This window comes from Falco punctatus, assembly GCF_963210335.1.
Source record: "Falco punctatus genome assembly, chromosome: 2".
In the NCBI taxonomy this organism is placed as follows: Eukaryota; Metazoa; Chordata; class Aves; order Falconiformes; family Falconidae; genus Falco; species Falco punctatus.
This window is the reverse complement of record NC_137581.1, coordinates 70,494,397-70,511,104: the sequence shown is the minus strand read 5'-3', so window position 1 is coordinate 70,511,104 and position 16,708 is coordinate 70,494,397. Positions and strand designations below refer to the sequence as shown.

Genomic DNA, 16,708 nt, shown 5'->3' with positions numbered 1-16,708 from the left:
CTGAAGACTTTGCAAGAACGAGTGGAATCTGACAATATTTTAGACATACCAAGTTCAAACCCAAGTTTTGACTTCACGATACTGTCAGTGCCTGCAAGAACAAAATTTTGATCAAAATCCTGCTAAGGTAGATACATACATGTATTCTCTGAAAAGAGACCAAAACGGAGAGGGAAACTCCAAAACTCCTTTGCTGATATGTTGCCTATGCCCTTTCCACCCAGAAAAGTACGTATCTGTGGTTTCAGCATCTTCTTCCTGTTGGTCATTTCCTCAGATCTCCTGCTCACCATCATCACTCTCCTTCAGCCAAACTACAGGTACAGACTGGAGTGTCTCAAGTGATTTTATACCTTGTAATCAATATTCCAACAACACAGCTGTTATCCACAGACACATTCTTTTTGTTATTTACCTATCCCTTCACAGCCTCTTGGTATTGCAATGGTAGGGAAGCCGTTTTGCAAGCAATTTGAATCTCTTCCTGTTGCTACATTACAGTAACACATGGAGTAAAGAAAGTATTACAGCCAATTTTCCGTTGTTAATAATGTTACATTTCTTCCAACTTCTTTCGATTTACATTTATTTTCTTTTTTGTAATTGGGATGTACTGCTCTGATTAGGTTTAGAAAACATAATTAGCTAAAATGCCCCCTGCTCTGAAGACAGAAAAATAAAAACACAGTTCACTACCTCTTAAAAACATTTCCCTTGCCAGCCTTATTTTCCTTTTTTCATTAAAACCAAATGGGTATTGCTTTTGTGCCAACAAACCCAGAACACTGCTGCTGGCCAACAATTCAGTGCTAGGCACACTACACACCGACAAGTGAATCCACACTGCTATTTGAAACAGGATTTGGTGCTTTAGTCAGCAGTATTGAGAAGGCCAGGAAAATTTTTTGGACTTTCTGGCATGAAGGACATTCTTACTTGCCAATGATAACCCAAAGAAATCAGAGATTGCCTGGAACCATGTCTACTAATTACAGTAAGGTTACAAACCATTTTAACAGCTAAATGAGTATAGGATTGTATTAGTGTAGATGTCACACTCAAGCATGTGAATGATATTCCCTCCCCCAAATGAATGGGTGATGGCAGGTTACAGAGATCTCTGTTAATTTCTGTATAAACAGGGAGGAACTGGTGTGCCACCAAAAGGCATGCAAGGTTTTATTGGGGGCTTTTTTAGCAATGGATAGCCTCAGAAGCAGCCTGTAGCACTATGTCACCTTTCTTCACAGTACGAGACAGCAGACAACTTCAGCACTTCTGTTCTTCCTACTTCAAAAAGGCTAAACTCGTCTGTGGCACAGTCTGCGTTTCTCCTGGGAAAATGGTGATAATTCTATGGAATCTGTGGTTGAGACTCCAGCACCTCAAGTAGGATGAATTTAGGACTTCCTCTCTTGATTTAGACAAATTCTTGGCAGACATCATTTCTCCTTCTACACTTACTACAAGACAGCAGCCCATCACACACACTACTCTGATGATTCTGGTGCTCTAAGGAATAGCAGAAGCCTAGAGCGAATAATTTACTTAGGAATACGTCGAAGAGTAGAGAATCACGGTAGCTCTGTGCCACCTCCACCTAGTAAACTCCACAATGCAAAATCAGAAATACCTTATTGCTAAACTCAGTTTTTAAGCAGAGATGAAGATTTTTCTACCTCACTAATTCAGATAGGTAACACAAAAATGGGAATTACAGGACCCTTGTAATTCCACAGCAAATTAATACTCTGTCATAAAACCACAAGAAACTTAGAGCCCAACTGAAAAGGCAGTTTTGTCATATGAAGAAATAAAAACTGTAGTTTCTTATTAAGAACTACCAGTAAAAATCCCTTACTGAGAAGATGACATTTCAGAGAAGGTTGCTGTTATAACACCTTTAATTTACAATTATTATAAAATGTCAAAAATAAAGAAGTAGTTAATTACTTTTAAAAGAAATTTAAATTGCATATGTAGAAGTAAACTTTTATTTTCATAACTTACCATAGCAGGTTTTTGAGCAAATAACATAGGTTCCCAACTGCAGCACTGTAAAATTTTTCCTAGCAGAAGTATTACAAAGTATTTCAGTCTTGAGGCTCCCAGTGCACAGTATTGGTACTGCATTTATGGTACTTGAGACCTCAAAAGCATGAATTCCTTTAAGAAATACTAGTTGATTGGTTCAAAGTAGTCAACTTCTCACAGGTGCTTCAACCACATATATCTGGGTCAAGGAGGCTGATGTAAAAGATACATAAACTCCTGACATCCATCCTTCAGAAATGTACAGCTGCTTTTTTTTGTTAGGTCACAATATTATTCAGTCAAGTAAAACTAGAAAACGTTAACATTACAAATATAACCTTATTTTAAGTCCACTACCCTATGAGTATTTTTCTAGTTATTTATGCAAAACAAAGTAAAAATCACTTTGCAGGAACTTAAGCCATTTAAAACAGTTACATATCTAGCACTACCAGAGCTAGCACTTTTCATGTATTTGGAGATTAATGTGTAATTTGGCCTTTTGGCACTTTGTTTTATAATATGACTTCCTGTACTTTGAAGCAAAACAAATTAAATTTAAATTTCTAACAGTTTTATCTTTGGTATATTTTCAGTACTGCAAAGCATTGATCAACTACTCACATACTACTTACAAGCAAAGAGAAAACCACAACAGCAGCAATATCAAATTTCATTTCATACTGAAAGGCACTTGTAAAGGAGAAAATACTTCTTAGCTCTTACAGTACCACCAATAGAGGTCATCACCTGTCCCAGACTTTAGAAAAATAAGTGTCCCTTAAGGCATGAGGAGTTTATAAATACTGTGATTTTTCAGGGTTCTTGACTCCTAAGCACTTGGGAATGAGCCGACAAGATTAAATTTAAGGATCTATTTTTATTTAAACTTTGACTTATCTGACTTACCTCAAGTTTGGTATTTGATTCCCCCCCAAAAATATGAAATAATTTGAAAGCTAAAACTTTTCATCAAAAAATTAGGACTTTTTGAGGAAAACATGTTACTATACTACACAGAAGTCACATTTACATTTTAAATTTCATGACTCTCCTCATAAGGAAGAGGAAATCAAAATCTGCAAGTGACTGTAGAAGCTTCTCCAGCAATTCAAGGCAGTCTTTCTGAAATGTGTATGCACTATGAAAGGCCAAAGCTCAATTACAGTTGAAATTGGCCAGTGCTTTATCTGACAGCAAGGACGGCTTTGTTAAGTATATTAATAGCAAAAGGAGGTCTAAAGAAAACTTTGGACCAATATTTTTTGATAATGATCACATAACTAACAGGGACAAAGACAAAGCAGATACATTCAATGCTTTTTTTGCCTCAGTCTTTAATAACACTGATAGACCTTGGGCTGCCCAGTCCTCTGAGTCAGAGGACCACGACTGCAGGAACAGTGACTTTCCATTTGTGGATACTGAAATTGTAAGGGACCAGCTGTATCAGCTAAATGTTCACAAGTCCACGAAGCCTGATGGGATTCATCTCAGAGTACTGAAGGAGCCAGTGAATGTTATGGCAGGACCTGCCTTGATCATCTGCCAAAGGTTGTGAGAGTCTGGGGAGGTGCCCTCTGACAGGAAGCTAGCCAACGTTATTCCAATTTCCAAAAAGGGCATGAGGGAAGACCCAAGAAACTACAGACGTGTTAGTGTAACCTCATTTCCTGGAAAAATGATGAGAAGATTAAACTGAGTACTACTGAAAGGCATTTAAAGAACAATGCAATCATCAAGCAGTCAACATGGGGTGACAAAAGGAAAGTCCTGTTCAACTAATTTGACCTCCTTCTACGATAAGGTCACCTGCCTTGCAGATGAAGGGAAGACAGTGGATGCTTTTTTTTTTTTAGTAAAACTGATACTGCCTCTCACAGCCTCCTTCTGGACAAGTTATCCAACTGTGACATGAGCAGGTGCACAGTGTGCTGGATGAAGAACTGGCTGAAGGGCAGAGTGCAAAGGGTTGTGGTGAACGGGGCTGTATCTGGCTGGCAACTGGTCACCAGCGGTATTCCTTGGGGCTCAAATCTAGGGCCATTTCTGTTCAATGTGAATATCTGGATGCAGGACCTGAATGCACCATTAGCCAGTTTGGTGATGATCCTAAGCTGGGAGGTGCTGTCGACTCTCTCATGGTACAGAATGCCTGGCAGAGGGACCTAGATAGACTGGAGCACTGAGCTACGATTAATGGAATTAAATTTAACAAGCCCAAAAGCCAGATTCTAGGAGCGAGTAACACCAGGCACAAGTATAAACTGGGAGAGGGGTGGCTGGAGAGCAGCCCTGCAGAAAGAGATCTGTGGGTGCTGGTCAGCAGCAGGCTCAATGCAGGTCAGCAGTGGCCCTGGCAGCCACCAGGGCAGCCCGCACCCTGGGGTGCCCCGAACACGGCACAACCAGCCGGCCAGAAGAGGTGATGGTACCGCTGTGTTCAGCCTTGGTGCGGCCTCACCTGGAGCGTTGTGGGCGGTTCTGGGCCCCACGAGTAAAGAAGGATGTGAAGGTCCTTGAATGTGTCCAGAGGAGGGAAAGAAAGCTGGTGAAAGGGCTGGAAGGCATGTCCTGTGAGGAGTGGCTAGGGACTCTGGGCTGGTCTAGTCTGGAGAGAAGGCGGCTGAGGGGCGACCTCATCGCTCTCTACAGCTTCCTGAGGAGGGGATGTGGAGAGGGAGGTGCTGAGCTCTTCTCCCTGGGATCCAGTGATAGAATGTGCAGGAAGGGTTCAAAGCCACAGCAATGAGGTTTAGACTGGACATGAGGAAGCATTTCTTTACTGAGAGGGTGGTCAAACACTGGAAGAGGCTTCCTGGAGAGGTGGTCGATGGCCCAAGCCTGTCAGTGTTTAAAAGGCATTTGGACAATACACTTAACGATGTGCTTTAACTTTTGGTCAGTCCCATATTGGTCAGATAGTTGGACAGGATGATTGTTTTAAGTCCCTTTAAACTGAGATATTCTATTCTATGACAAGCTCACTCGTAAGCATCATATATACAAAAAGTCAATAATGTAACCAATATTATCAAAACACATTGGACCATTTAGTGTTTTATTGTTCAAAGGTTTCTCTAAAACTTAAAGAAATTGAATGGATTTCTTATGAAAAAGTATCAAACCACTTTTTTCATTGCTGTAACAATTGAAAGAAAAATACTGAGCCTAAAACCATAAAGGAAACAGTCACAGAGATCAGTGGTCAGCATCATGAAAAAAGCTTGTGTTGCTACAATATTATAAATTACTTTCTTCTTCTTATGCTGAAACTTAGAGCTGTTCCAGAAAACAGAGGAAGGAATTCAGACAGTAAGTTATTGGCCTTATACAGCTGATGGAAGAACCCCAAACATATGTTCTCTGACAAACAAAACATCCTTCTAACAGCAGCTGTAGCCAATATCAAACACATTTGGGTCTCCGGTAGTTTCAGCACAGAGTCATATTTTTATTTAAGAATAAAACAGTATTTTATGTTGAAATGAGGTGATCTTTTCCATACTTTGCTCTGGAAGCCAAAAAGATCAAATAAAAATAACTAGCTTTCATACTTCAAATGAAAGTATCTTGTTAAGAAATAACTTGAGAACTGGAGGCATTAATTCTTCATCATTTTCTCTTAAAATCTAGTAGTTTCAGCAAAACTCCAGAAGCTGAAACACAAATATTTTAGCTGGCTTGATGCTGCACGCTTCTTGGAAAGTTAACACTACATTAACTCACTCAGTTTGTTTTATCAACTTTTTTTCCCCTTGTTGCAAGATGTTCTCCTAAATACGCAGAACCTAGAATTTAGACAAGTGCACTTCAAAGTTCATGCAGTATTTTGAAAATTAAAACTTAAATCAAACTGTGAAGGTTTGCAAGTTTTTCACCAGAGATGAAATCTCAGCACTCGGCCTACTCTTCCTTATCTGGGTTATTTATGGTTCTCCTACTAAACAACTGTTAAAAAAAAATAAAGTAATTCCAAAAAAGTCACCATTAGCCTAAGTTACAAACTCAATCCATTCTCTTCTTAGACACAGTCTTGATTACATAATTTGATTCTTGCTCCAAATTGAGACAGCTCATAAGTGAAGTTTTAAACCAGATGCCAATTTCCTAAGCTCAACATGAAGCTTCTGAACATCATGGCATTCATCTAGTTTCTTAGTTCTGGGTTTTGTACTACTAGTCTACTCTGTGTACCTCGACCGATGACTTCTAAAGACAAAGAGCTCTCCCTTCAGATAAAAAAGGACAAATGAAAGGAACAAGAAAATACACTGTACTTTGAACTTACAAAAGCATTTTGCAGATTATCTCAGATCAACTAGAACATCAAAAGAAGTCTGAATTGTAGGTAAATTACCTGCACTAGCAAAACACTCACTGTATCAGAATTCCAAATGAAATACATACTGAACAACAAAACAGCAAAACTAGCCTGGAAACACAACCAAAGCAATTCTATGGCTATTCAGCTTCAGTGCCACTAAAAATCATCAACTGCTCTTAGATTTTGTTCATGTTACATTTTTAGCAAAATGAAAATTTTTAATGTCCCAAGCTTGTCAGCATTTAACAGGCATTTGGACAATGCCCTTAATAATATGCTTTAACTTTTGGTCAGCCCTGAATTGGTCAGGCAGTTAGACGAGATGATTGTTGTAGGTCCCTTCCAGCCGAAATAGTGTAGTCCATTCCAATATGAAAACTCTGTGAAGAAACTACTTTGGGAGCACTTTTAAAGTGAATGGAGTACAGACATTTATAGAATCAGCAAAATCCTGCTGCCTCTGGCTATTTGAAGTTTCACCATAAGACACCCACAAAGAAAATGGAGATGGGTCACAGAATCACAGAAAGGTCAGGGTTGAAAGGTCCAACCTCTGCTAAAGCAGGTTCACCTGGAGCAGGTTGCACAGTTAATGTCCAGGCAGGTTTTGCATGTGTCCAGAGAAAGCAGACTCCACAACATCTCTGGGCAGCCTGTCCCAGTGCTCTCTCACCCTCAAAGTAAAGATGCTTTTCCTTCCATTCAGATGGAACTTCCCATGTTGCAGTTTGTGTTGCCCCTTGTCCTGACACTGGGCACCACTGGAAAGAGCCTGGCCCCATCCTCTTGACACTCGCCCTTAAGATACTTGTAGACACTGATAAGATCCCTTCTGAAGAGGCCCAGCGCTCTCAGCCTTTCCTCATAAGGGAGATGCTCCAGTCCCCTCATCACCTTTGTAGCTCTCTGCTGGACCCTCTCCAGTAGTTCCCTGTCCCTCTTGCACTGGGGAGCCCAGCACCAGACACAGCACTCCAGGTGCAGCCCCACCAGGGCAGAGTAGAGGGGGAGGATCACCTCCCTCAACCTGCTGGCCATGGTCCTCCTAATGCCCCCCAGGATCCCACTGGCCGTCTTGGCCACCAGGGCACACTGCTGGCTCATGGGCAGCTTGGTGTCCTCCAGGATTCCCAGGTTCTTCTCTGCAGAGCTGCCTTCCAGCAGGTCAGCCCCAGCCTGTGCTGGTGCATGGGGCTGTCCCTCCCCAGGTGCAGGACCTCACACTTGCCTTTGTTGAACTTCATCAGGTTCCTCTCTGCCCAACTCTCCAGCCTGTCCAGGTCTCGCTGAATGGCAGCACAGCCTTCTGGTGTGTCAGCTGCTCCTCCCAGTTCTGTATCATCAGCAAACGTGCTGAGGGTACACTCGGTCCTTCATCCAGATCATTGATGAGTAAATTGAATAAAACAGGACCCAGCACTGACCCCTGGGGAACACCGGTAGCTAGACTCCAGGCCTCCAACTAGACTCTGTGCTGCTGATCACAACCCTCTGAGCTCTGCCATTCAGCCAGTCCTGAACCCACCTCACTGTCCACTCATCCAGCCCACACTTCCTGAGCTTACCTATGAGGATGTTATAGGAGACAGTGTCAAAAGCCTTGCTGAGGTCAAGGTAGACAACATCCACCACCTTCCCCTCATCTACCTAGCTAGTCATTCCATCTTTGTCAGTTTCGAAGAAAGAACCTAGGCACCGAACTTTCAATCACAATGCACTTTTGAAAACCATATGTGCGTGTGTGTGTTGCCATTAACCTTAAAACACAGAAAGTACAGTTGAACAGGATTCCTGGTATTATTAAAGCAATCACCAGGAAATTATCAGTTCACTATTTAGAAGCCTGGAGAACTACTTAGATCCACCAACGAGGTTGCAGGTGCAATTTAATGTTGTTGAGAGCACATAAGTATACAACAGTCTTGACCAAAGCTGTACATATATCAACATATGATAATTCGGAAGTTTTTCTTTTCATAGCTTAGGCAGTAGCATAAGAGGAACACAGAGGAGCATGTATCTAGACGATATGCCTACACCCCCATCTTTGGTAATGCTGCACCAGGGAAAGGAGGCACAGGCACTACAGGATCAGAGATGTTTTGTGACCCTCCAGAAATGCCTCTCGCAAGAAATGGGGTAAACAGTGGACAAAGAATGATCAAGGATGTTGATCAATTTACAGGTTGATACAAAATAGAGATCTTAATGGACAAAGAGCTTCCACACTGCCTTTTATAAATCAGTAGTGGGTGTGGCAAGAGCAGGTTGGTCTTCCATGAATGAGGGATTTGTCAAAATGCCAGCCAATTCAATCTGGCATAAAACTTTTACAGGTGTGTTTCTTTCTATCAGCTATGCAAGGTGAAAAAATAAGTTCTGCATTTTCCCTAAAATCAGTTCAGATGCTTCACGAGATCCATGAAATCACGGTATCAACTACACCAGTATACAGTAAGTCATGACAACACCTGCACTGACCTGCACGTCACTCCCACAGAGAAGTATGCAACAGGTATTTTTTAGACCTACTTGATCTATAATACCTTACATAGTACCTTACAAGCGACTGCATTTGTAGTATCTCCTGATCAAATAGTCATCTTTGTCCCTCACAGATATCCTTTTAAATTAAAATCCTGTTACACTAATATGTGGCAGACTACATTTTTCCAATGTCAGTCAAAAAAAAAAAAAAAAAGACAGACTGAATTTCTCTAGTAAATCAAAAGAAATTCTTACTGAACTAGCACTTAAGTAATACTCAACTTAATCTTAAACCTGACACTTTTTGATGAAGGCTAGACTTCCTATTTTGCATGGGGTTTAGAAAACATAACTGTAAATACAATTACCCAATACTGTGATACAAAATTCTGTTCTCACTGCCCTGTACAATCATCCAGCATCCACATAAAGATGTGCAGACAAGAAATATATAGTAGCATTTACTAAGGAAATAAAAACATTGCTTCCACTGGCAGTCACTGGAAGTGACTCCAGAGCTCAGAAAATATTCACAAGGCACAAATCAAGGACTGCATTCTCAAATGTCCAACTGAGGAGAGGCAAGCAGAGGAACTGTCAAACCAATCACATAGGCATTGCCAAAAAATCCTCTGTCCATGTCTGAGAGAGATTAAAAGATGTTCCAGAAACTACCTGTAAACTAAAAACAGTAAAATATTGTAACAAGCCAAGGAGATAATCAAATGTAAAAACCTGTACATAGGCACAAATAATATTTATAACCAGCAATATCAAAGTGAAGAGTAAAGAAGGTGTTAATAAAATTTGCCCCCAAAAATTAAATCTCAAGTGTGCTTAGAAATCAGATTCTGATTTTGTCACCAAACCTAAAAGCTGATACATGGCATCATTGAAGTGTTACAATATATTACCATGGATGACTACTCCCCATGAGCTAATCAGCTTCCTTGCTCTTAAGTGAAATTAAAGCCTTTTATAAGCAAGTTATGATGAGTTTTTAAATCTGAAGCAGAAAAGTAATCAACCATGCAAATACAGAATAAAGCAGTATACTGTAAATGCTAACAATAGACATGCTATAAATAAAAGCTCTTAAAGAAAACTGCTCAAGGTCAAATTTTATCAGTCCTCTTTAAACACTTGATCCTGTGGGCCTTTTCAGTTACAGAGTTTGCAGCTATGCCTATTCATAAATCTGTTTTATTCTTTTGAAGGGATTAGAGAATATGTGATTGTTTTGTAAGTGTATCATTCTGTGGAATTAAAGACAGTAAAGTAAGGTAGAAGATTTACATATGAAAAATACATCCTACTAATCAAACAAAAACATTTTCTGCTTCATGAAACAAACAAAAAAGGTCCTGTATCAAGATTTAGGAAAACACGAGGGTAAATCATTCTTTTATCCCTAATCTTGTTACTCAAAATGACGGGTCATTTCAGCAATCCACTATTTCAATCTACCCAAACAATCCAGCAGAATTAATGTTTATTGCCCTTGTTTTCCACATAGAAATGTACTTATTAGGACTAGAAGCATTTTAAAAAATGCTTATTCAAGTAGCTTTCACTGTGAATAACAGCTTATTTTTGAGTGAAGGTTCTACAGATTTTCCTACTTAAAAAAAATAACTCAAGAATTGTAATTACTTAATTTTTCATTGCAAGTCGTTCATATTTTGCACTTCAAGGTTCTATATAAACAAATAATGTTTTTTGTTCTCTCCAATTCTAATGCAATAGCAGAAGTCTGAAGTGTTTGCTTTGAAACTTTCAGGGCCTGATCCAATCTCAGTCCAGATACTTTTGTTTAAACATTCCTTGGCAGCAGGAGCCGACGTTGTTTTCATTACATTTTTTAAAGCAATCTGAATATGATCCTTTGTAATATCAACCGGTAAACCCCTCCTATTTTAGGAACTGATTCACTTGTAAATATTCTTTTGAATAAGTAACCCCCCCCACCCTTCTCAGAGATTCCACATATACAAAGCAGAAAAATAGGAGTACAAAACAGGTCAGACTGAGAACCTGCTCACCACGCCATTTTTCCTGTTTTTAATATAAATATACTAAAAATGCTGCAGCTTACCAATCAAAATGGAAGCATGAAGTAGTACATCAGGTAGGTTTGGGGTTTTTGCTTTTCTAAAAAGTCACAGAATAAAACATTTTTCTAGAGAAAAAACAATCTTGAGCAATCAGAAAGCCAAAGAAGCCTAACTAGAATTGTGACTGATGAACGATTTACTTAAGGGGTATTTTAATAGCTCCACAGAGCAGCCAGGAACAGTTTTAAATGTTTCCAGATGCAATTGATCACCTCTGCCTCTATATACAAATTGTTCAATACAGAAAAGTCACAATTTAGAAAATTTCCTGTGCAGTTACAAAACCCACTATGACACCACTCTCAGATCTCCACTGATAAGGGCTGACAGAGGGTCTGAAAGTCCCTTTGGACACAAGAAATAAAAATTATAATACATTAGAAAATCCAGACACCCACGACTAAGGAGGTCAAGTCAACAGGAGCATATGGTGTTCTGTCTGTGCATTGGCATCAGACAATAAGAACAATTAAACACATGATTTGTTTGAGAAGAGTTATTGGCAGCATTTGAGCTGAAAGTCTTTTAAAACAAAGAACAGCAAGCTACAGTGATGGGGGGGGGGGGGGGGGGGGGGGAATCTCACATTCACAATTTATTTGTCCTGATCTGACTGTTAACTTAACTAGCATTCACGCTTCTTTGCCTAGTAAACAACACTGCCCAGGATTCCATGCCTGAATATAATCCTTGGGGCTTTTTAGGTTCCAGCTATTTGGTTTTTATTCTATTCCCAGTGCTAAGAAGCACTGTCAACTGCTAGCATTTCTTCTTTAAAGGGAAAGTAATATACAAAGGTCACTTAAATCATATACTAAATCAGCTCCACAATAAGCAATCAGCATTTAACACATCTCTAGCTCTGAATAGAAACATTAAGGAATAAGTAAAAGCTTCATAGATTCTATTTCCAAAAAGCAAAGCTGTACAAGGAAAATTATTGCAACTTTAGCTGTAGACATGCATAGCACAAAGAGTTCACTTTGAGAAATTAATCAAAGAAGAGCTCAGCTGAGTATGCACACCACTGAATTCATGTAATTTGGACATTAAACTATACGGTGTCAGAAAACATTACCTTCAAACAACCTTCACTAAAACCCTCCTCTTTGCTATTTCTTATTTGTCTTGCACAAGACTCAAGGTGTACAACACTGTAAAGGAAACTAGGAAACTGACTGCAACATCACAGTTATTACCTCAAAAACAGGAACACAATTTCCAGAGGCAGCTTCTACTAAGATCATTATCTCATGATTATTTTTTCAAACCTAACTGCCAAGTAAAAAGCCACACTACAACTCTACTGCTCAAGCAAGAACAAAGCTCCAGTATAGGCAGGGATTACAATCACAGCATTGAAACACACTTTACTTTTAACATACAGAACAGGTCAATATCTAGCCTGCATTCTTGGCCACACTGAAGCACATTCGCAGAAAGAAAGCATCCCCACTGCAATATTTTTTTTTAACATATGCATTTCCATTCTACACTTCTGCAGAAATGCATATATTAAGCATACATGTTGCATCTATTTATTGTTTGCTTCCATCATTTAGTTCATATGTATGTGTATATATACACTTTATTGCTACAAATCAACAAGAGTATCTTCTTAAACCTACATAATAGCTAATTACACTCAATTCTAACATGACACATGAAAAAAGCCATAACTTCTTATGCTGATCCTAGCAGAGTGTGGCTTCATAATGTAACAATCCACATCCCTGTGTGGTGTCATAATTTCAACAAAAATAATACCAAAATCTAACCCTGGTAAAAGGCAATTCTTTCACATCTGTTAAGAAAGAACGAGACCCCTTCACCTGAAATACTTACAGATTTGCTGACAGTATAAACAAACGTAATTACCCTTTAGGTAGTCAAACTGATTGTAAGGGGTTGAATTACAAGTCATCTGTGACATCTCATGTTTCTCCTCAGATCTCCATCAGAAAATATTTTCTGCTACTTTCTATCAATGAGGACATACACCTCTATTAAGATATCAAATTAAAATATTCATGCTATCTAGCGGTCTCAAATTCCTGGAGGATTTTGTGGTGGGTGTTGTCTGTTTTTTTTAATGAAAAACATTTCTCTGCATACCACCTTTTTATAACCTACTGAACTTCTAATTCCATTTACTAAAACAGTGCTCCCTGCTGCAACAGAATTCATAAGAGTAGCGTCTTTGAGTCTCCCTGTTATTGACTTGGTAAGTTATAACTGGAAAAGGGATTTGAAAGAGAAAACAAGTTTCCATAACAGCTCACAGTAAAAACACTTTTGTTGAAAATGTTTATTATTCAAACCAGGGTGCACAAACAGTAAACCAATTTTCTAAATCAATTTGGTAATCATGCAGGCTTCCTCTAACCCTTTCACTCACATCTTGCAAATAGCCAGTCATTAATTGAACCTGCATTCTACATTTTTTGTAAATCTTTCACGTATCTGATGCCTCCACATCAGCCTCCTGCTTTAATAGCTAGTTATAGCTATATTTTAAATTAGATAGTTTTAGTCACACACAAAGGTTACACACTTTATTCCTTGTGTTCATGATGTACTACACGTAAGAAAGTTCAAAAAACTGACCCGCAATCAACCTCCTTTTTTCCCCTCCTTCTCCAGCTCTTGTTACACCAGTAAACTGTGCTGCTAATGTAACACAAAATTAGCTATACAGCTGAACCAAAGCCAGCTACTGTGTCTCATAGTGCCTAGTGTTGAGGGACCTCCTGATTCAAGGGAGAAAATAAAATTTCTCGGTTAAAAATTGTGAATAAGGTGCAAGTTTAGTCATTTTTGTTCTGGAAGCACCCAAAAGTCTTAAATAAGAATACTGATGACAGACTAAATTCTAGTTAGAAAGAGCATTATAACACACACAGGTAGGCCTGCATTTGAAAAAAACCTACAGATTCAGGTATGGTTGGAGATGACTATCATGCTAATCAATATGCAGTTGTTAGCAGTAGTGTATCTCAAGCCTGTAATTATGGCACTACACCAGTTCAAAATTCAGCCCCAGCTAGACACCTGAAACTAGTTTAATCTCAACTCTAACACGGTCTATATGTATCATGTTTGTTTTCTCATCATTTTGTTTCACAGAGAACTTTCTTATAAATTAAAAGAGAATGAGTAAAAGGTTAAAAAAATCAAGGGGGGGATGGGACAGATATGTTTATGTCATATGCAAATGCTAGAACAAGTAATATACTTCAACAGATCAGAATTTCAATCAAGGCAATTGAATCTGTAAACAGGAAAAGAATGGCCTAGAAGCAGGTACAAATGTTTTCACAAGGTTAAAGAAAGCACTACCTGGTTTCTAGTTAAGACTTGACTAAGGCCATTTGAATGTCTCACATGGTATAAGAAAGTGAAAATTCCAATTTTTTTGGTGATAAGTACAGAGTCTTCAAAATACTTAGTGCAGAAAATTATTATTTTGGTTTAACTTTCCCAAATCACTGTGTTCATTACGTATTTTTAATTATTTTCCATTACACTATTCTTTATCAATATTATTGAACATTAGTTTGTGATGCTACAACACCACAGGGAAATGTGGTTCCATTTGTATTTAAAATGGGTTAAGGTTTCTGAGTAGAATTATAACTTTCACATTGATCCTTTCTGTAACCAGGAAGCCCAGAGTCTGTGGAAGAACTAGCACAGTGTAGGACTTATTCCCACAGAAGAGGAGATCCAAGAAGCATTGTGTGGCTATAAACCACATCTTAATAAAGATTAATTGAAATGAAGTATATTTTTATTTTCCCTTACAGGAAAGGCTTTGGGTTTTGCTAAACATTTGTTAAAAAAAATTGTTGTGTTACAAAAAAATTGTATGTCAAATCCCATTTTATTTTTGAAAAACGCAAATCAATACAGCCATAGGATAGAAGTTTCTGTTATGTGTCCCATTACTTTAATGCCATTATTGCAGTATATGAATCAATCTGCTATAAAGTTTTTTTTGAGAATGAAGGGTAGAGCCAACTGCATCAGCTCTGAAACTCTGCAGTTTCACTTAAAAACCAGACAGCAACATCCCCTTTAGCGTAACGATCAGCCTCCTAGACTCACTTTCCATTTGAAAAATGCATCTATGATATTTCAATAAACAACACAGCAAAGTAGCCACAAATGCCTTTTTCTTCTTGGCACATTTTGCGTGACAACAGTAAACATGTACAAACATTTAGTCACACCACAAGACCACTACAGATAAAAGCAAACTGCTTAAGCACAGATTCTTGCCAGACCCTGAAGGCTATTCTTTACTAATTCAAAAGAGGACCAAGTACAAAAATACATCCACAAAACCGATCACAAGCAGTTTTTCCTACAGTCTGAAGTAGGACTAAACCAGCAGTATCATGGACAGATAACAGATACAATTTATGTGTAAATGTCTGCTTAAGTTTTAAATAAAGCAGCTCTCTCACCTGGCACACCGGTGATTTTACGTTCTTAGTGAGAGCCAAGATTGTGGGGCAAGGAGGGAACACCCAGACCTGAACATAGATACCACATCTACATGCTTCACAGTTTTCCTACAGCTGTTTCCACCCCTTCTCACCTACAGGAACTTCTATCCCACTGGCCCCAGCTCTTCCCCTAGACCCCTGTCCACACCCCAGGACCCTCTGGTGTTCTGCCAGTATAACCCTAACCAGCAGCACCAGCATTCAGCCCCTGGCCCACAGCTCCTCATGTTGTCCCTGGCGTACGTCTTCCCATACACATAATTATTCCATGCATTAACAGCATCTGCCTTCAACCACTAGCAAAAGACAGCAGTGCTGCAGCAGACAGAGCACTGCGCCCTTTGCGCGGGCAGTGGGAAGATGAGCAGCGGCTGCCCAGCTAGCAAAGCCCAACACTGCCGCTGAGCTCCAGCCCTTCCCTCCACGGAGCCAAGCGGAGGCTCTGTCCTGGTCCTAACAGCCCGTTTCCTCCAAACTTACAGGAGGAATACAGTGCTACTGACGACACCAAATTTGAACCCCAAGAGGAGGACAGACTGAAAAAGTATTACAAAGGAGTGACAGAGGGGAGAAAGAGGATACAGCAGCATGTCTTAAGGCAAAAGAAGCTGCAGTGACATTTCAACTTTTAAAAACAGTTAACCACAGCCATCCTTCATTCATTATCTGAGTCATTAGTTTATCATTAAAACTGTACTGGAGAACAACTTAAAGTCATTGGTACTGAATATACAAACATATTTTGAATGTCCTAGAATCATTTTTTTTCCTGCATGAAAACAAATTTTCAACTTCACCCAATTCAAATCTTTGATCATTGCTATCTACACATAGCTAAAATACCACAAAACCCAATGAAACTAATCTCTAGATCCCCAAAATACGAGAGAAAGTCTTCCATTCAGTTACAGCTCGTTCCAAGTTAAAAACTTCAAACTAAGTTAAATACAGTTAGGTTTAAAGCAACATATTACAAATACATGGCAAAGCATTAGTCTCTTTTTCAGTGTCTCTATATAATGTAAAATTGCACCTTAAATCTATACAACTGCCCTCTCAATAAAGCAGTGTGGACGAGGAGAACAAGGGAAAATAAGCCTTAACTTAAAAGGTCATCTATACCTATGAATGCGTGTATCCCATTGACATCAGAAGAGAAAACAGTTATTCTACCATCAAGTGTCCACACCAGGAGTGTTTTGGAAAGGTGTTTCCTGTATCCATCTAGAGCCTCC

General features: G+C 39.2%; 1 protein-coding gene and 1 long non-coding RNA gene across 7 annotated transcripts in view; one reads left to right on the top strand and one right to left on the bottom strand.

Moving 5' to 3' along the window:
* The window catches only part of LOC308059664, a 253,715-nt gene that overhangs the window by 47,542 nt on the left and 189,465 nt on the right, over positions 1-16,708 (top strand). The window lies entirely within an intron of this gene.
* Positions 1-16,708, bottom strand: part of MGAT4A (alpha-1,3-mannosyl-glycoprotein 4-beta-N-acetylglucosaminyltransferase A) — an 83,096-nt gene that overhangs the window by 52,649 nt on the left and 13,739 nt on the right. The window contains exon 2 of one of the 6 annotated variants that reach the window (XM_080377324.1): positions 50-91. The exons of 4 other annotated variants lie outside the window; for them this stretch is intronic. The gene's annotated coding sequence lies outside the window, so the exon portion shown is untranslated. The remainder of the gene's footprint in view (positions 1-49; positions 92-16,708) is intronic. One more of the 6 variants, XM_080377322.1, reaches the window with a different exon arrangement.